The sequence below is a fragment of the Gekko japonicus genome, unplaced genomic scaffold, assembly GCF_001447785.1.
Source record: "Gekko japonicus isolate JY-2015 unplaced genomic scaffold, Gekko_japonicus_V1.1 scaffold2019, whole genome shotgun sequence".
Lineage (NCBI taxonomy): Eukaryota > Metazoa > Chordata > Lepidosauria > Squamata > Gekkonidae > Gekko > Gekko japonicus.
In genome coordinates this window covers 239,422-258,118 of record NW_015177079.1, presented here as the reverse complement: position 1 = coordinate 258,118, position 18,697 = coordinate 239,422, and positions in this window count along the sequence as shown.

Here is an 18,697-nt window from a genome sequence, read left to right as displayed (position 1 = left end):
TGACTGGCTCCAATCTACACTGATCTATGACCACTGATTTAATTGATTTACAGTAACATAAAATATAAAACACAAAATAACATGAAAGCTACACAGTAATGTGATTGTGTGTAATAGATTTTGTTTTCCCTGCCTTGTATAATACCAATATAAAAACGTGTTTCAAGTTTCAATACTAGCGATATGGAATGTAACACTATGAAAAAAGAGCCTAAAGATGGTTATAAGTAAATATTATAAGCAATGAATCTTTAACAGGTTCTAACTTACCTTGATTTAATAATAGTACAATCTAAATATGATGGAAGTCTTAGTAGTAATGTGATCTAAACTTTTTTATTAATCATGAATTATTATAGCTTGAAAGGAAAGAATTGTATGGATTAGATGAAGATTTTGGGGCAGGAAATGACTTTTTATTTCTTTTTATTTATTTATTTTTTACCTTTCTTTTTCCTTGGTTAAAAAGATTGAAAAATAGCACTGTGTGACAAATCTATACATAACAGTAAGACTATATAGTATAGGGAGCAAGATAAGAAAGTTATAAATATAGATAATCATATAGTTTGTAAAGGATGGTAAGATCTGATATTTTATTGTAGAATAAGAATATTTTTAGTAGAAATTGTGGGAAGGCCAATACACTACATTATCCTTCCCATTTATTTTTACTAATATTCAAGATGGGGGGGGCAATATTCTTGTTATAAATATGTGTATGTATAATTAGCCTTCTACCTGGACAGGATAGTTTCTGTTCATTGTTTCTGTTGTAAATTGATAATGTTGGCAAGTAATCATACTCAAGTTCAGGAGGATTCTAAGATTGGAAGCAGCTCTGTGACATGCGGTCTCTGCATGTGTATGAGGTCTCAGTCCATCATCTGCACAATTACTTCCACAAGAGCTTGAAGCCAGTTTGAAATATAATGTTACTATTGTCTTAGCCACATCCAGAAGAACAAAAACATCTAGTATTGCTGCACCTTCTTGATATGATTTGGTGCACGGGTAAAATAATGTGATCTTCAGAGGATCATCAAACAAGGTATTCACTGAACTCAATGGATTTTTTTTTTACAGATCCTTCAGGTTTTCTCAAAACATGACACCTTTTTGAGTGAACCTCTGCAGCATGCTAAAGAGGGAACCTCTGTTCATTATATAAGCAAGGACATGCAAAATGAGTTTCCTTGTCTGCTTACAAATGCTATGACAGATATCATTATCATTTAAGAGCTAAATATTTCATCAGCATCATAGACTATGCCCTAGATATCTCAAAACAGGAACAACTGTCCCTTGTTGAATGGTATGCTGAAATTGATGAAATTAGCAAATCAGTGGATATCAAGGATAATTGTTTGGAATTTATGCATGTCACAGACACAGTAGGAAAAGGTCTTGCAAGAGTTGTGTTGGACAGGGTGACAGAAATGTATGAATTGTTGTGGGGAAAGCTATGGGTGCCAAGGGAGTGCAAGCCATTATCCTAAAAAAATAATAAAAATCCTTGGGCTCTATTTGTACTTTGCTCTCCCCTCAACTGGAATCTTGTGCCGGTGCATGCTACACACAGCTATGTTCAGCCAAAGGATTTTTTTTGGGGGGGATATTAGATCACATTTGTTCATTTTTATGGAGCAACAAAACACTTGGAAGTGGCTTTAAAGCATTTCCCACAACTGACCCTCAAAGCTCTATCTTGGACACATTAGAATGCTGTTCTAGATGCTGTCAAGTTGGTTTTGTTGCAATTGCCATAACTAATTGATGCATTAGAGGAGCCTTCTCATGGCACACATCTTGATCATGATGACAAAAATGTATTTAGCCATCTTTGGACATGCAGTGTTGTGGTATTCTTATGCATATGGTATGACATATTGTGTCAGGACAACAAAATCAGCCTTGCTGTGCATTGAAAAAGCATGGACCTCTCCAATGTTATTCCACTGGCTGAATCTGTGACAGATGGCTTCGTTGAGTACAGTTAGGTTTAAAACAGGCAGAAAGTAAAGTTGTAAGGATATTTGAGCAGCTTGATATCCCCACTGAATACCCAACACACAGACTGTGCTAGAAATTTAGGAAATACTCAGATGAGGTTTTAAAGAGGCAGCATGACAGCAAATATGCCACAGTTATTAGATTCCATAGCAAAGTTTGATCAAACACTCTTTAAACCTCTACTGAAAATAGTCCTGGAGAAAATATAGAAAAGGCTAGGGTTGGGTTTTTTGTTTTGTTTTTTAATGCGGCTGAATTACAAAATGATTGTTTTGAACTTTTCTGATCCTGCAGTCGATGGTGAGGACTTCCTGGAGAAGCTGAATCATAGAATCATAGAGTTGGAAGGGACCTCCAGGGTCATCTAGTCCAACCCCCTGCACAATGCAGGAAACACACAAATACCTTCCTCTCCACACCTCCAGTGACCGCTGTTCCACACCCAGAAGATGGCACAAACCCTCCATAATCTCCAGCCAAACTGGCCTGGAGAAAAATTGCTTCCTGATCCTAAAGTGGCGATCAGCATTTCCCTGGGTGTGTAAGAAAGGGCCACACTGGTCAGGATGCTGCCTGGTTATTTGCCTCCACAGGAGACTTGGCACTACCTCATACCTCATGCTCTGAATTCCTCATTCCCAAATACAGTTGTGGTGTGGGCATATGTCATGCTATCAGGTTCACAGTCAAAACACCCTCCAGAGCCTTCTTGTGTAGACTTCAAAAGGGCACAGATTGGAGAGAAGGGGTAAACAGCACCCTAGGTCTTCCTCCTCTCTCTCTCTTTCCCCCCTCCTCTCTCTCCTGCCCTCTCCATGTAGCCAGTTAGCTGGTGGGAGGTTAGGATGCCTTCCCAAGTTATTGCCAATCAGGTGTGACTGAGTTAGCCAGGGTTCCAGCCTTGTCCTCCATGCCCCTTAAATGGCTGCCCCATAGTCCTGTAGCTAGGAAAGTTTCGGGGGGGGGGCAAAGACTGAGAGCAGGGAGTTTAAGAGAGAGAGCCCACAACCTACTGGGGGAGGAGCCTGGCATTTTTAGTTTCCTCCCTCAGATCTCTTCAGAGGGCAGGGTGATTTCCAAAGCAAGTATGCATCTGTGTGTGATGGCAGCAGGGGCTAATTCGAGGCCAACCCCCCCCCCAAAAAAAACCCAAGCTTTGATTCCCCTTTTCCTCCCTTTCCTGGAGCTCAGCCTGCTGGCGATGAACTTCCGAGATTTCAAAGGATGGGTCAATCTCTCTTGGCAATCCCCCCTTTCCCTGCCGTCCCATGCCATTCCCCCACTGATGGGGCTGCAGTCCCTTTTGCTGCATGCAGTGACCCTTTCTAATAAAGCAGAGTGAGAGAGTGGTGGTGGTAGCCACCACCACCTGAAGTTGCCCACTACCCAAGCCAAGCTGCCATCACTGCTGGAGAGCAATGCTCCCTCTAAGCTGTGGAGTCTTGTGAGCAAAAATTCTACTTTGTGAGCTACTGGCATTAAAGTTGTGAGCAAGCAATTTGGCTACTGCATAAATTAGTTTGCTCTGGAGCCATCCCTCCTGAGCTGAGACAAAAATGTGTGAGCCGGAGGCTAAAAAACTGTGAGCTAGCTCATGCTAACTCAGCTTAGAGGGAACACTGGTGGAGAGACCCCCCCCCTCCTCAGAGGTGGCTCCCCTCAGCTCCCCTCAGAGGGTGGCTCTGGCTGCCTTTCGTGTGGATGAGCCATCTCCTCTCCCACCCTACATGGAGAGCTCTCAGGAATGCTAATTTCCTCAAGCTGCCCCAAGACACCATCCCAGCCTGGCTGTTGAAACCAGAGTGCAATGGTATGCACAATGCATTCGGGAAAGGGGAGGGAAGGAGTCATTCCACAGGCGGGTCTGGCTTGAGGGGGATGGGGGTGGAGGGGCAGGAGAGAGTCCCATACTGTTTCTGAGGCCTGTAGCTAGGCGGGGACGAGGGGGTCTTCCTTCTTCCGGCTGTGGTTGAGAAGGAAAGGAGGAAGAGAGGTTTTGAGAAGCCAGCTGCAGAAGCAGGAAAATATGCCAATGCCACATGGAGGCGGCCCCTCTTCTTTCCCTCCAGGTTGGCCACAGCTTCAAACTTTGCCCATGAAACCAAGGCCCTCTACCTACATGGGGGGTCTGGTATCCTCCTGGAGGGGGCTGTGCACATCTAGCTATGGGCCTGCTGCCCTACCTTCCCGAGGTCACTAATGCCCATACATTAGGACTCAGGGCCACCCCATGTAGTAGCTCTTCTTCCCTTACCTGGCCCAGCTGGGTTGGATATGCTGCCAGCCTCTTGGGCTGACTCAGTTTTTATGGGTCTACCACATATACAGTGGATTACCTTGACATGTTGACTAGCAGGAGTGGGGCCCAATTCTGATATATACCCTGTGGGTTCCCCCAGCTGGCCCTCTCCCCTTCCACTCTGGTAAGTATAGGTGTGTGCTGAGGCTACCCCCAGATATATCGCTTTCCAGTTAACATAAGAACATAAGAGACGCCAATGTTGGATCAGGCCAAAGGCCCATCCAGTCCAACACTGTCACACAGTGGCCAAAAATACCAGGTGCCATCAGGAGGTCCTCCAGTGGGGCCAGGACATTAGAAGCCCTCCCACTGTTGCCCCCCCTCCCAAGCACCAAGAAGACAGAGCATCACTTGCCCCAGAGTCCCTATCTATACCTTGTGGCTAATAGCCATTGATGGACCTCTGCTCCATATGCTTATCTAATTCCCTTTTGAAGCCGTCCATGCTTGTATCCACCACCACTTCCTGTGGCAGTAAATTCCATGTGTTAAAGGTGTTGTTGGGACATCCATGTTGTTGGTGACAATTCAAGTTTCAGTTGCATCAGTTTAAATGAAGAAAGATTCAGGTGGGTTTCCATGTTGGTTTGAAGCAGTAGAAGAAAAGTTCGAGTCCAGTGGCATCTTTAAGACTAACAAAGTTGAATAAAACTTTGGTGGTCTTTTTTTTTTTAACGTTTTATTTATAAAGTGTTTTCCATCACCAAACGTGAGCATAACATATCCACCAAATATTTACTCCACTGAGTCAGTACATTAACTATTATATAACCACGTATACACTCTCTTCCATCTTATCATAAACAATTCATCATCTTTTCCCTGTAATAAAATTGACAATTTGTCCATTTCTGCAATCTCCATTATTCTATGTATTAATTCCTCTTTTGAAGGTAAACTCTCAGCCTTCCAGTATTTGGCAAACAAAATACAAGCGAAGGTTAATATATATATTATTACATATAGTTCGTCTTTCTTATAATTATCAGGCAACATTTTTAACAGAAAAATTTCTGGGTGGTAGGGTAGTTCTATATTCAGTATTTCAAATATCATTTTATGTACCTTATACCGGTATTGTTGAGATTTTACACCTCCACCACATATGAAAAAATGTGCCTATGTTATTTTTACATTTCCAGAAATTTTTGGATAAGTTTGTGTAGCATTTGGCCACTTTATCTGGTGACCAATGCTACCTATAGAACATTTTATAAACATTTTCTTTGTATGGTATTGCTCTCATGTATTTTATTGATTTCCATATCTTGGACCATGAGTCATAGTCTATGTTGTGACCTAAGTCTTGCATCCAAGTAATCATTGGTGTTTTTATTGCTTCATCTTGAAGGTAATCATTGAGCAAAAAAATGTATAGTTTTTGTATTGCCTTATCATTGGAAGATAATCAAATCTTATCTAAATCTGTTTTTATTCCCTCGGAACCTATTTTTTTTGTCTTTGTTGTATCTTGTGTGGTTTTCCACCATGTTAGTTTTATATTTTGTGAGTTGAGGTTTTCCTGTGTTTTCAAATTATTATTTGCATCTAATAATGTCCCATAGCTCTCTGTTTTATCTTTGGTAAGTAATGTAGGTTTTATGAAGGCTTCTAATAACATCCATTTAGGCGTTTTATCATAGAAGTGTTCCCTTATCTCTCTCAACTTTGGTGGTCTTAAAGGTGCCACTGGACTCAAACTTTTTTCATCAGCTTAAATGAGTTCCAGCAAACTAAAATTAATTAAGAATTATTTCAGGTCACAAATGTACCGATATCATCTGAAGGCCATAGCACTCCCGTCAATTAAATTACATGAAGTAGAATATATAGCTTCTGATACTGTAACTTACCATTTTGCTGCTGAAAATAAAAGATGGAAAGTTTACATAGAGGTGTAACTTTCTACAAGTTTTCCAGTCTTTCACATCTCTACATTCACCATTGCCTGGTGTCTCATAGAATTTGGCTTTCAGTTTTACTTTGAAAAGAACATATGAAATGCATGATAAGTTTTTAAAAAATGTTATGGGAAAATAATTATTCTTCTTGTTTTAAAGTTACGTCTAACTTATGCTGTTTCATTACAAAGTAATGGAAGCAAATTTTTGTATGCTTTCTCTTTACCAGGATAACCAGATTGAAATGGAAAAAGATATGCTTCATAAAGAGTCAAAGGGAAAGGCCAAATGGATGGGATATGGTTAGGAGAAAGGGGCTGTACCAAAGGGAAAGGGGCCTCAGTTATAATCTGTCACCCAGGGCCCACCTGGAACCAGCCCTGCCACCACTGATCATGTCATGCACTTAGGCAGCAGTGCTGGGGGCAGGGGCACTGCTTGGGACTGCCACTAGCCATTGGCAAGCTACTTTTGGCACCTCTCGTTCTCTGGGCCTAGGCAATTAGCTAGGTTTGCCGAATGGGCAGGCAGGCTCTGGCTTCCACTTCTGCCTCAGCATTGGTTCCTTCAGTGTTACTTCCTAGTGTCTTCCAAGAAGGGATTCCCTTGTATTTTTCAGTTGCAGCCACTGACTTGGCAAAAACAAATGTGATGAACAGAGGGGTGGGGGGAGGGTCAAGTTTCATTCATTTGGAAACAATCGCACATTTCTGATAGTAATGACACAGAGGATGAAATAGCAATATGTATGTTTTCAAATATTTTTCATGCACCATAAGGTTTAATTATTTCCCCTCTAACTTAGAAACAACTAGCATGAAGCTGAATTGTCAGTTTCTAATTGCCTCTGTGTTTCTTTTAGAAAATATGGAAACTTCCGTTTCTTTGTTAACAGACTCTTTCAAAGAATTGTGTGTGCTGGAGTTTTTAATACTGAAGAGGAACCATTAATCAGGACTGTGCATCTTTAATGCAAATAGGCTTTGGCATCAGCTCTCTATGTGGTGATAATAATAACATCTGAAATTGTGCTTTGGGTGCTTCTCAGTGAAATAAGGACAGCAGTGTTTTTACCAGTAAGAATTTATCAACAGAATCTGAAACTGCCATATGCAATGGAGTCATGGCTCACTTCCACTTGTCTCCAAGACATTGCAGTGTTAGGTTATTTTAGCTTTACAGACCATTTTTAAATGCAACATAACTAGGGTTCCCAAGCTGCAGCCGACAACCCTTGGAGGAATTGGGAGGAAAAGCCTGGTGTGCCGGCATGATGTTCATGTTACACCAGCACACCGATGTCACTTCCAGTAAAAACCAGAAGCGACATCTTTAGATGCTCTAGCATTTACAAAAACTCCATGGTTTTACCATGGAGTTTTGGAAAATGTTAAAGTATCCACCGTTACCAACATTAACTGAATTATGGAGAAAGCGAGGGAGTACCAGAAGAACATCTACTTCTGCTTCATTTGGTGTAGTGGTTAAGTGTGCAGACTCTAATCTGGGAGAACTGGATTTGATTCCCCACTCCTCCACTTGTACCTACTGGATGACCTTGGGCAAGCCATAGCTCTGGCACAGCTGTTCTTTAAAAAGAGCAGTTTCTGTCAGAGAAGAAGAAGAAGAAGGAGAAGAGATTGGATTTATACCCCGCCCATCACTACCCAAAGGTGTCTCAGAGTGGCTTACAAACTCCTTTCCTCTCCCCTCCCCACAACAGACACCCTGTGAGGTAGGTGGGGCTGAGAGAGCTCTGACAGAAACTGCTCTTTTTCAAGAACAGCTCTTATCAGAGCTACTACAACAAACAGGACTACGGTTTGTAATAGCCAATGAAACAGTAAATCACTGTGTACAATTAAACAATATTTGTTGGTTTTTATATGCAATGTTGAGAATTCAATTATTACCAATAACACTACAATATGTGATATAAAGCTTAGCAGTACATACAATGTAATACAATACTAGTTACAGACAAACGACGGAGTTCTAGTACACTATCCGTTTGCGTGTCCTTCATCAGGTTTGTCATTCTGTAATTATTTCTTCATTAGAATGAAGTGCTGCAAGCTGCAATGAAGTGTAACATGCTTAATAACCAAAAACATAAGAATTATTCTAATATACAGAGGAGCATTTTACATTTTATAAACTCACCCATATTTCAAAATGCTTATACAATTTTTGACATACGCTACCGCGCTTAGATTCTGGTGACTGGGGAGCTCCTATAGCAAGCTCTAATGTGACTGGGTCTACAGCATATAATAATTGGCTAAGCTGAGGGAAGTACTGCTAAGCTTATTGCTTAATTGTACATGGTGATTTACTGTTTCACTGGCTATTACACATCGTGGTCCTGTTTGTTGTAATATACCACCTGGAGGTTGGCAACTCTATCTGGAAAGCAGGGAGAAAAATGTCTTCTACAACAAAATGTCCTCTACAACTGAGTCATGGCTGCTCCCCATACTAGCACAGTTATCTTCCCCAATTAGTCATCTTACTTGTGTGCCTAGAACAGCTAGTGTCCAGTGCTGTTGATTGAGAGACCCCTTGCTCCCATGCAAGGCTTGGTAAGTTCTTAAATGCTTATTAATTCAGTCTATCTTGCTTCAATCATTCACCCCCCTTGTCGTTGTAGCTTAAAATTGCTTAGCTTTTCTTATCGGGGGAGAGTTCCCCCCCCTTGCTTTTAAAGGGAAGTTTCCAGCTTAAATTTTCAGTGGTTCTTGCTTTTACTCCAACTCACACTTCAATATTGAATCCGCTTTCCATTTAATTTTGCTGGGCCACCAAGCGCTTGTTCCAGTATGCAATTTCTTTTCCCATACGGGACACTCCACAGTGGGACCTTTGGAGCATGGAGGAGCCCCCCTGCTCTGGCCGAATTACCGGTGGAAGATCTCACTCTAGTGCCCCATGGCTAGGGGCCCATCACAAGGGCTCCAGGGGTGGCGTAGACAATCGTGCCCCCTCCCAGCTGCGGGCTCTGGCTACTGTCTCCTGGAGATCCGGAGAGAAGCAGCAGCCATGGCGAATGCCAAAACCAGCTGCAATTGAAATTTTGTTGTTATTGTTGTTCCGTCACATAGTCAAGTCCAAATCTTTGCGACCCCATGGACCAGATCATGCCAGGCCCTCCTGTCTTCCATTGTCCTCCAGAGTTGGCTTGCTTCTCCTAAAACCCAACTTAAACTGGATTGCAGGAGAAGTGAGCCCAGCCAGGATCGCCTGTGCCGCATGAATCACATTGCTCCCAGTGGCACAGCAGCCATTATGGCTCACTTCTCCTGCAGCCAAGTATAAACTGGGCTATAAGAGAAGCAAGCCCAGCCAGGAGCTGCTGTGTCACCAGGATCAATGTGCTCTGTGCAGCACAGCAGCTCCTGTTTCTTGCTTATTAGTAGCAGTATTGTACTAGGTAATAAAGGTATGTAATGTATCAATGCTTTTCTAAGTCAAAACAACCTCTTGGGAAAAAACAACCTACTTATGAAAAGTCAAAACAACCTCTTGGGAAAAAACAACTTGGGTGCTTTCACACATGCTAAATAATGCTGTTTCAATCTACTTCAGTAAAATCCAGTTGCATAGTCAGCTGTTCGGGCCATTCACATTGACTGAGAGCATCCACTTCAGCGACCGTTTGCAGGTGGATTTTGCCATTTCACACAGTTGCAAAATGCATTGAAAGTGGACTGAATGTGAGCTATTTAGTGTGTGAAAGCACCCACTATCCCTCTGTGACTGAACTTTCCATGCTTAGGAGCAAAAAGTACTATTTCTTAGTGATTTTCTGTACCAGACTGTGGATCTAACAGACTGTGGAGCCATCTTTATTATCTGTTTCCCCTTTGTAATATCATAATACTGTACCTTCTTCATCTCCATTTAACGAGACTTCAACCTAATTCTCATTAGCATCTAGAACTCGCAAAAATTTATTTGCTTCTCCCATAACATAACAGTAATAATCTTTCTCTTAAATTGAATGTTTTATTAAGAACTGGAAATCTCATCTTTTAAAAAAGTAATTGGAAAGATATCTGGGTAGACTTCTATCACTGTTCTGTCCATTTTTAAACTGGGGTTCCCTCTGAATTTTTTCAGAATTTTAATTCTAATATTGATTTAAGTGAATTTAACCACTAAAGGTGGTTTCTTTACCCTAAATATATTTTAATGGTTTTATTTTCATTTTCCATAAACAGTAAATACACTTCCTTTTACATATATTCTCATACACAATCAGGAGTCTATTATTATCCCTCTGCCTTAATCCAGTCATATAAACGTTTCCATCTTTCCACAAATATTTTTTCATCCTTTCCTTGGAGGATTAAACTCAACTTGTCCATCTCTGCCATTTCCAGTAACTTTGATATTAATTCATCTTGCGTAGGAATATGTTCTTGTTTCCAATATCTGGCCCATAAAATTCTCGCAGTTGTGAGTATAAAGATTATCATATATTTATCCTTCTGTTTTAAACCTTCCGGTAACATGTTTAACAGCATAATTTCAGGTAGCAATTCAATTTTAACATTTGTTATTTTTAGGATAATTTTCTGTATCATCTTCCAAAACCTATATATTTTTCCACATCTCCACCACATATGAAAGAAAGTTCCAATGTTGTTTTTACATTTCCAACAATTTTTAGAATATGTTGGATTACATTTAGCTATTTTATCTGGCGTCCAGTGCCATCTACGGTACATTTTACATATATTTTCTTTAAAATGAACACTTCTCATATAGCTTACTGATTTCCATGTTTTCTCCCATTCTTCTAAAGTTATATTATGTCCTATATCTCTTGACCATACTATCATTGTCTTATTAAAAATATCTTCTTGCCTACGATCCTCTAGTAATATTCTGTAAATCTTCTGTATCATCTTATCACTGCTTGATGCCCACATTTTGTCCAAATTTGATTTACCATCCTCAAATCCAATTTTTACATCTTTAGCATATCTAGACTGGAGTTGCATTTCTTCCCACCAGGACTGCTCAATCTTATATAGGGATAACAACGCTTCTTTTGGTTTTAATTTATTACTCTCATCTAACAAGATACCATAACTTTCTCTGTCACAGGGCTTAACCAGAGATGGTTTAATAAACACTTCCAATGGTGACACCCACCTTGGTGTTTTTACGTAACATTTCTCTTTGATATTATTCCATACCCATAACAATGCTCCCCTTAAAACATGATATTTAAAATTAAGATGTATCTTGTCCTTCCCATACCACAAGTAGGCGTGCCATCCCATTCTTAAATCGTGTCCTTCTAATTTCAAATTTCTAATGTTATTAAAACAGATCCAATCTTTTATTTTTTACCCAACTTAAAGTCGCTGCCTGATAATATAACTTCCAGTCTGGTAACCCAAATCCTCCTCTTTCTTTCCTATCTTGTAATATTTTCCAATTAATTCTTGCCTTTTGGGGGTACCAGATGAATTTTCTTATAATCTTGTCTAGATCTGTAAAGAACTGCAAACTTTTAAGAATTGGTATATTTTGGGCTAGAAACAAATATTTAGGTAGTATATTCATTTTGATGGCTGCTATTCTACCCGATAAAGATAGTACTCTAAATATATTGCATGTATTTTGATTTCTTACATGAAGTCTGAGCCTGAACAACCAGTAAATAGTAGGGGTATGCATTCAGGTTTACCTGAGCTGAAAATCTACCTCAAAATACTGGTAAGGTATTTTTCAGGAAGATTTCAGCATCACAAATGTATCCAGGTTTTCTCAGGAAAACCTGGTTTAAACCAGGCTGCAGAGGAAGCCAGCTCCAGGATCTGCTGTGTCGCTGGGAGCAGATTGCTCTCTGCAGGCTGGGCTTTGTGCTGGCTTCTCCTATAGCCCGGTTTAAACTGGACTACAGGAGAAGCGAGCCCAGCAAGGATCTTCTGTGCTGCACGGGGCTCTATAAGTTATTTTTTAAAAAAATGGCTAAACAGCTATGTGGTATTGGTATTTGGGGATGCAATGTGAGAAAACTTGGCAGATATAGCAAATGGCCTTGTTGTTACCTCTGATAACATGGAACTGGTCTAAGAAAACAGGTCTTTGGGGATAATTCTGAAATGGAATTTTAATTAATCTTCATTAGTAACTTTTTTGCCATCAAGTCACAGCTGGTGTATAGCAACCCCATAGGGTTTTCAAGGTAAAAGATAATTTGAGGTGGTTGGCCATTGCTTTCCCCTGCTTCACGAACCTGGACTTTCGTGGTGGTCTCCCATCCAAATACTAACCAGCTGACCCCTTAGCTTCCACGATCTAATGGAAATGATGGAATAAACATAGAAAGCAACTAGTACCAAGGTTTTTCCCATTAATACCACATTTTTAGAAAGCAATTTAGGTGTGTTGGCAAAAGAGTCTAAATCAGTATGTAGATTTTCTAAAGGAAGGAGGTTTTAGTTCTGAGATAAGTTTAGGCAAAAAGTAGACAATAAACCTCCACTGCAGTTCCAGTACTTGCACATTAAAAATTATTACCAGAAGATGAGTTCATGGATCTCTAGAATATTGAGTATTTTTGAAATATAATGGTCCATTGTCTAAGGGATTGCTAGCAAAATTATATGGAACAAGAAAGAAGACCCGCAAAACTCGCGGGGGAGGGGAGCTGCAAACTCAGCAGGCGTAGGAGGAACCAGCAGGAGCAGGTAAGCTCTCCACTCCCCCCATCCTGCCGGTTCCTCCGTCTCCTCCACCCCCCCGCCTCCTTCCCCCCCGCTCCGAACCCCCCCGGCTCCAAATCTGCTCTTTCCCCTCTCGCTGCTCTTTTCTCCCTCCTGCCCCCGCTCCGAAGTGAGGGCCTGCCGCTCGGCCCTCGCCGTTTTTTCCCCTGCCCCCCTCGCTGTTCTTTCCGTGCCCCCCCAAGCGGCGTCGGACTTCGAAAAGCGTTCCCTGCGCATGCGCAGGGGACGCTCTGCCTGTTTCGGGGAGATTTAAACATCCCCCCAATTTTTTTCAGGGTTTCTGATTTTTGTGCAGACGTGGGGACCGCCCCACATATGCCCAAAACTCTCCCCCCCCCCCGGGTGCCCCCAGTGCACGGATTTATTTATCCGCACACCAGGGGGCGACTTCGGTATTAGTATATAGATGCTTACAGATTTAGATATGAGCCTGTTTATAGAAAACAGTGTCAGTGACCTATTACATGAATTACAGAAGTAGAATCACAGAATTACAGAATTACAGAAGTAGAATCACAGAATTACAGAAGTAGAATTACAGAATTACAGAAGTAGAAAAGGCAGGATAGTACATACAACATACAACAAACAGACACACACTTTTCTTTCCCAGTATATTCTTTAAATTACCCCTCTTCTTCTCTACACTTTGATTTCCTCCATGTAGGTGACTCTGCCTCCTGTGGCAGTCATTTTCTGGCTGGCACCACTTCCTGTTGTGTCTCATTTCCCCCTCCCTCACTATTTCTTCTTTCCCTTCCTTAAAAGCCCTATAGCTTCCTTCTCTCCTTCCCACCCACCAAACAACCTACCTTTTGTTTGCCTCCCATCTTCAACATATTTTTTTACTTTTTTAACTTTCTATACAGAGGGTACCCAAAGCAGTTTACATAATTTTCCTTCATTCTAGTTTATCTTCGCAACAACCTTGTGAGGTTGATTGGGGTGAGAATGTGTAACTTGCCCAAGGTCACCTGACAAAGTTCCGTGACAGAGTGGTGATTCAAACCTGGGTCTTCCAGATCCTAGTCTTTAAGTCTAACAACTACACCACACTAGTTTACTTGAGGTGGCTGCTATTGAACAGTAGCAAGCACTGGGGGCTGGGTGATTTATTGAAGTCACGTGATAGCAAGTCACCTGGTGGTTGTTGCCAGGTCTGGTGTCTAAGTATCCTCCCTCAAAGGCTGAATTAGCCCTTGAAAGGGCCCTGCCTTTCCCTGCCTTTTAGTGACACAAAACAATACTTGAAGGCTGGCATTATTGTTGTGGTTGTCCAGCAACAGCCACTGAGGGGGGGTTGCTTTTTACAGCTATAGGTGCTGCTTCTATCCTGTTGGAAAGTTTTAACCCCTGCAATGTGTGTGTGTGTGTTTTTAATCAGATTTTTCTGCAAACCTGAGGCAATTTTTATGCTTGTAGAAAAATTCATGGTTCCAGTCTCTGGATTTAAGTATCCATAAATTAGACCCATGTTGGGAATTACATATATTGATTTTAATCGTATCATTTCTAATCCACTAAAGGTCATATTATTCTGTTATTCCTTTGTTCCCTACCCCCATTCAGGGCAGTTCTATTCTGGGTCTCTAGACTCCCTAATTGGCATGTCTAGCTGAGAGACTGGACTAGGCCCGATTCTGGCCAGCCAAAGCAATCTTGCAGGAAGTCTAAGACCAGTAGATGCCATATCAGTAGGTTTTGCTGATTGGCCCCGCAACACCCAGCACATTCTCATAGCAGGGTGGGGGTTTGAGAATCATCCAGAACCAAGTTCAACATTCTAACTGTTATACCTGTAATATTCCCTTTTACTTGCAGGTCAGGATTAGCATACTCAGATTCTTGCTCTTAGTTTCATGCAGCAGAGATGAGTGTGCTTCAAACAACACCTGCTTATTAACAAGGAGATACAGGAACACTGGCAACTCGTTTCAGATAAAGTAGCATTGCCAGGCTGAGCTGGGCAATCGGGGAGGTTTGTGTGTGGATATATGAAGGTAGGGTTGCCAGGTTCATCTTCGTCCCTGGTGGGGGACTTTGGGGGTGTTCCTAGAGGGGGCGGGGCATCTCCAACATCCAAGAGAGAAGGGAGAGGGGTGGCTGCAGGTGTTGGGGCTTGGGGGTGGGGCTTCCCCCACCGGTCAGAAGGTCAGGTAGCGGGTAGAACCCCCTCAAAAGCGGGTAACCCCTGCCTGGCAACCCTGTATGGGGGTCATGCAATGTTAGCAGCATTACTGATGTAACTATGTCACTTTTAATTTCCCCCTGGAAGTGACATAGTTTAGCTCTAGGAATTGTCATAGAGTTTTACCACAGAGTTTCCAGCAATTTCTCCATACGTTCCCCAGAAGTGATGTAGCAATGTCAGTGATTTCACTATTGTTCCCCCCCCCTCTTGCCACTGCTCAGAACAGTGGCAGTCAAAGGGAGCTGCCAGCGGGAGACTTCCTGCTATACCATGAGGCCAAGAAGTGGACTCTTCATTAGTACAGGCTCTTTATTAGAACCAGTAGCCCAATTAAAATAGTGGAGGAGGCCAGGCAGCCTTAAGACCAAGGGAGATCACCAGCCCCGTAGCTAGGGGTTTTTTTAGGGAGGGGGCCTTGGGGGGGCCCACCAGCTAATTAAATCAAAGGCTCCCGGGGAAAGGGGGGTCTGCTTGGTGCACACCCACACAGCCCCCACTAGAGCCTTCCTCCTTCCCTGAGCCGACAGCAGAAAGAGGTTGCAGGATCGGTACTCATACTGGTAGGCACTTGTGGGGTTAATTCCTCCATCAAGCTGGGAGCAGAGGAGTTGAAAACAATCGGCTCGCTTTCCTAGTCAGCTGCAGCTCCTCCTTTCTTCCCTTGGAGCTCCGGAGTGCGTGAAGGAAAAAAAACCTTCAGAAAGGGTTTTCTCAGCTGCTCCTTCCAAAATGCAAACTACTCAAAGTTGCAGCTTTGCTTGGCAGAGAGAACAGGGAAAAAAACAACAATCCTTTTAAAACTCAAGCCTCCAAGAAAATCCAACAGGAGCAAACTGCTGCAATCCGACCATTGTGTGTGGGATTGTAGCAGCAAAGCTCCCCCTGTTGGATTTTTTCCCCTGTTCTCTCTGCCAAGCTGCTGGGTCCTAAAGAGAGTCATCACATCGCAAACACGAAGATACTGGCTCTTCTTCGTAAGGCGATAGATCGATAAGGGGGTGAAGGGGCCGGAAGGAGGGGGGCCTGCAAAAACATAGGGAAGGCCAGGCCCCGTGGGCCCCACGTTAGCTATGGGCCTGGAGCTCACTCATGCAGGCCACTTCCATATTACTGTTTTTGTCACTTGTTTGTCCCTATTGCTTTGGGACCCTCCCCCCTTTTCCACATGTGTTTTGCTCCCTCTGGGACTACTAGAGAGAGCAAAACCCATGGGGGGGGGACACCGCAAAGCAATAGGGATAAACAAATGAAAAAAATGACAATGTGGAAGTGGCTGCAGTTACTGCTTCTAGCTAACAAACAGGGATTAACTAAATAGGGACTCCACCCCATGAGACTAAACCTTTGTAATGTATACAATAAATATACCACAGTATGAAGCTGGCCATCATTGTTCATCCAATAGTTATAAAGTACTTTTTGTTAGCTCCAGTATGTTTTTTTAAAAAAAATGTATTTTTACAAATTTTCTTGCATTTCTTTTCCCAGGGAAGCATTATTCCTATTGGTTCATTGTTTATGCAATAGTTGTGAAGTTATTTTGGTACACTTTTGAGTATGAAGTTATTACTTGGAAGTCAAGTCTTTTACTCTAGAATTAGATGATCTAGGGACTTCCTGCTGCTCACATCCAATTTCCAGCAGGCTTATAACAAGCCCCCCTGCTAGCTGTGCACCAGCTCAAACACATTTCGGCAGTATGTCTTAAGTTCTTTTAAAAAACCTTTTCCTCTGTTCTACCATTTGAATTAGTACAGCAATCTAATATTTTAAACTTTTCCACCAATCACACAGGAGCTGTACCTTGCATTTGCACCAAAGAATTTTATGGGTGAAAAAATCTTATTTACATCCATCATGGAAACTGAGTCAAAATGGTCCCTAAGTAGACAAGGCAGTGTATTAGGCCTTTTTTCCCTCATGTACTTATGTTAGAGCTGACATTCAAATCAGAGCATATGTCCAATATTTTATCAGCAAAAAACTGCTAAAGTATCACAGATAATTGTCTGTGTGTTGTGGATCAGCTAAAGTTCAGCCAGAGTGAGGTCTTCTCAGAAGAAGAGGACTCCTCAGGAGATGAGTAGCCCTGTGTAGCCAGTTCTGAGTCAGCAGAAGCTGTCAAGTAGGAAGGTGACCTGCAGGCTTGTCAAGATTCACAGCCAATAGCTGGTGCAGAGCCACTGATACCCCCCAGCCCTGATTCAACAGGTGAAACTCAGTAGATCATTTCCAGCCCTCCAGTATCACCCACATCTTTTGTTAAATACTGGGTTCTGTGGATGAGCAGACCCCGCTACTAGTGATCAGCTCTACTTTATTAGTGATTTCAGCAAGTACAGGACTAAACTCCAGGGCCACAGCCCTGTTTAAATAGCATTCAATTGTCACACCCAAACAGACCCCACTCCCAACGATAGGCTATTTACATAACATTACTTCTTGATTGTTTACTTCCAGACTCCTGTTGGGCTATTGTTCTTGGGCTCCAAGCTCAGCCAGTCTCTGGTAGAACAGTCCTGGGTTGTTTCAGTCTTAATATGTAAAGTCCTTAGAGCACCTCAGATGGAAGTCATAAATAGAACTGCAGGAGAGAAGACAAAGTGCATGCCTCATGTCCAGATGCCACCTGCTTGAGTGGTTGCAGGATTACTCCTGAGCAGCTGGCTGCAAGCATGACCCTTAATCATATGGCTATAAAAACCAGCCAAGGGAGGCTGTTAGGTGTGGAAGTAACAAGTTGAAATCTGTCTGATGACTGCATTGGAGCTTGCCTCCACCCTTTGATTCTTTGGACTGTTTCCTGCCTCTGTCTGCTTGTGAGTAATTCTTAGATTTGCAGACCTTGCTGTATGGACCAACTCTTGGACTAGATTCCTGACTGTGTGCTTAACCTTGGACTGGACTGTGACTATGCTTCTAGAGTTGGTGCTTTTGTCTTACTTGCCTGGTGCCCTCACAGTGTGCTCTATGCCGTTCCTGGCCCAGCTCAGTTTGTGATACTGTGCCTGGGACAGTAAAAGCTCAGATGCTGCTTCATAGGTCTTACAATGAGTTAATGATTTGTTGGATTCAGTATGATTTCTCCACCAGCACCATTCTAGATGTCTCCCAACCCTTTTTTAATCACCCAACTCCATGGTAAACTGGGGTGGTGGGTGGGTCTCATCTAAGGGGTGGGAGAAGTTGGTGAGGATGTCTTCAAGGAGGCTTATATTCCACACTTAGCACCACATCCAGCAGTACCTCAGCCAACTCATTTAGGGTGCCCACTAAGGAACTAGATGGCTGGTAGACAAGAAGATTGCCTAATCTATTCTTAGTACCTAATGTTAGAAGCATACAGACAATGCTGGTGATAGTTTACATGGGAAGTCTGCAAAAGTTGAAAGATTTCCAGAGGATAATAGCCATGTCTCCTCCCTGACAAGTAGGATACAATTGTTGGAGGACCATGTAACCAGGCAGTGTTACTAGGGTCACACACTACATCATATTCTTCCAATTTTGTTTCTGTTCTGCAAGATAGGCCAGTTTCTTTTTCCTG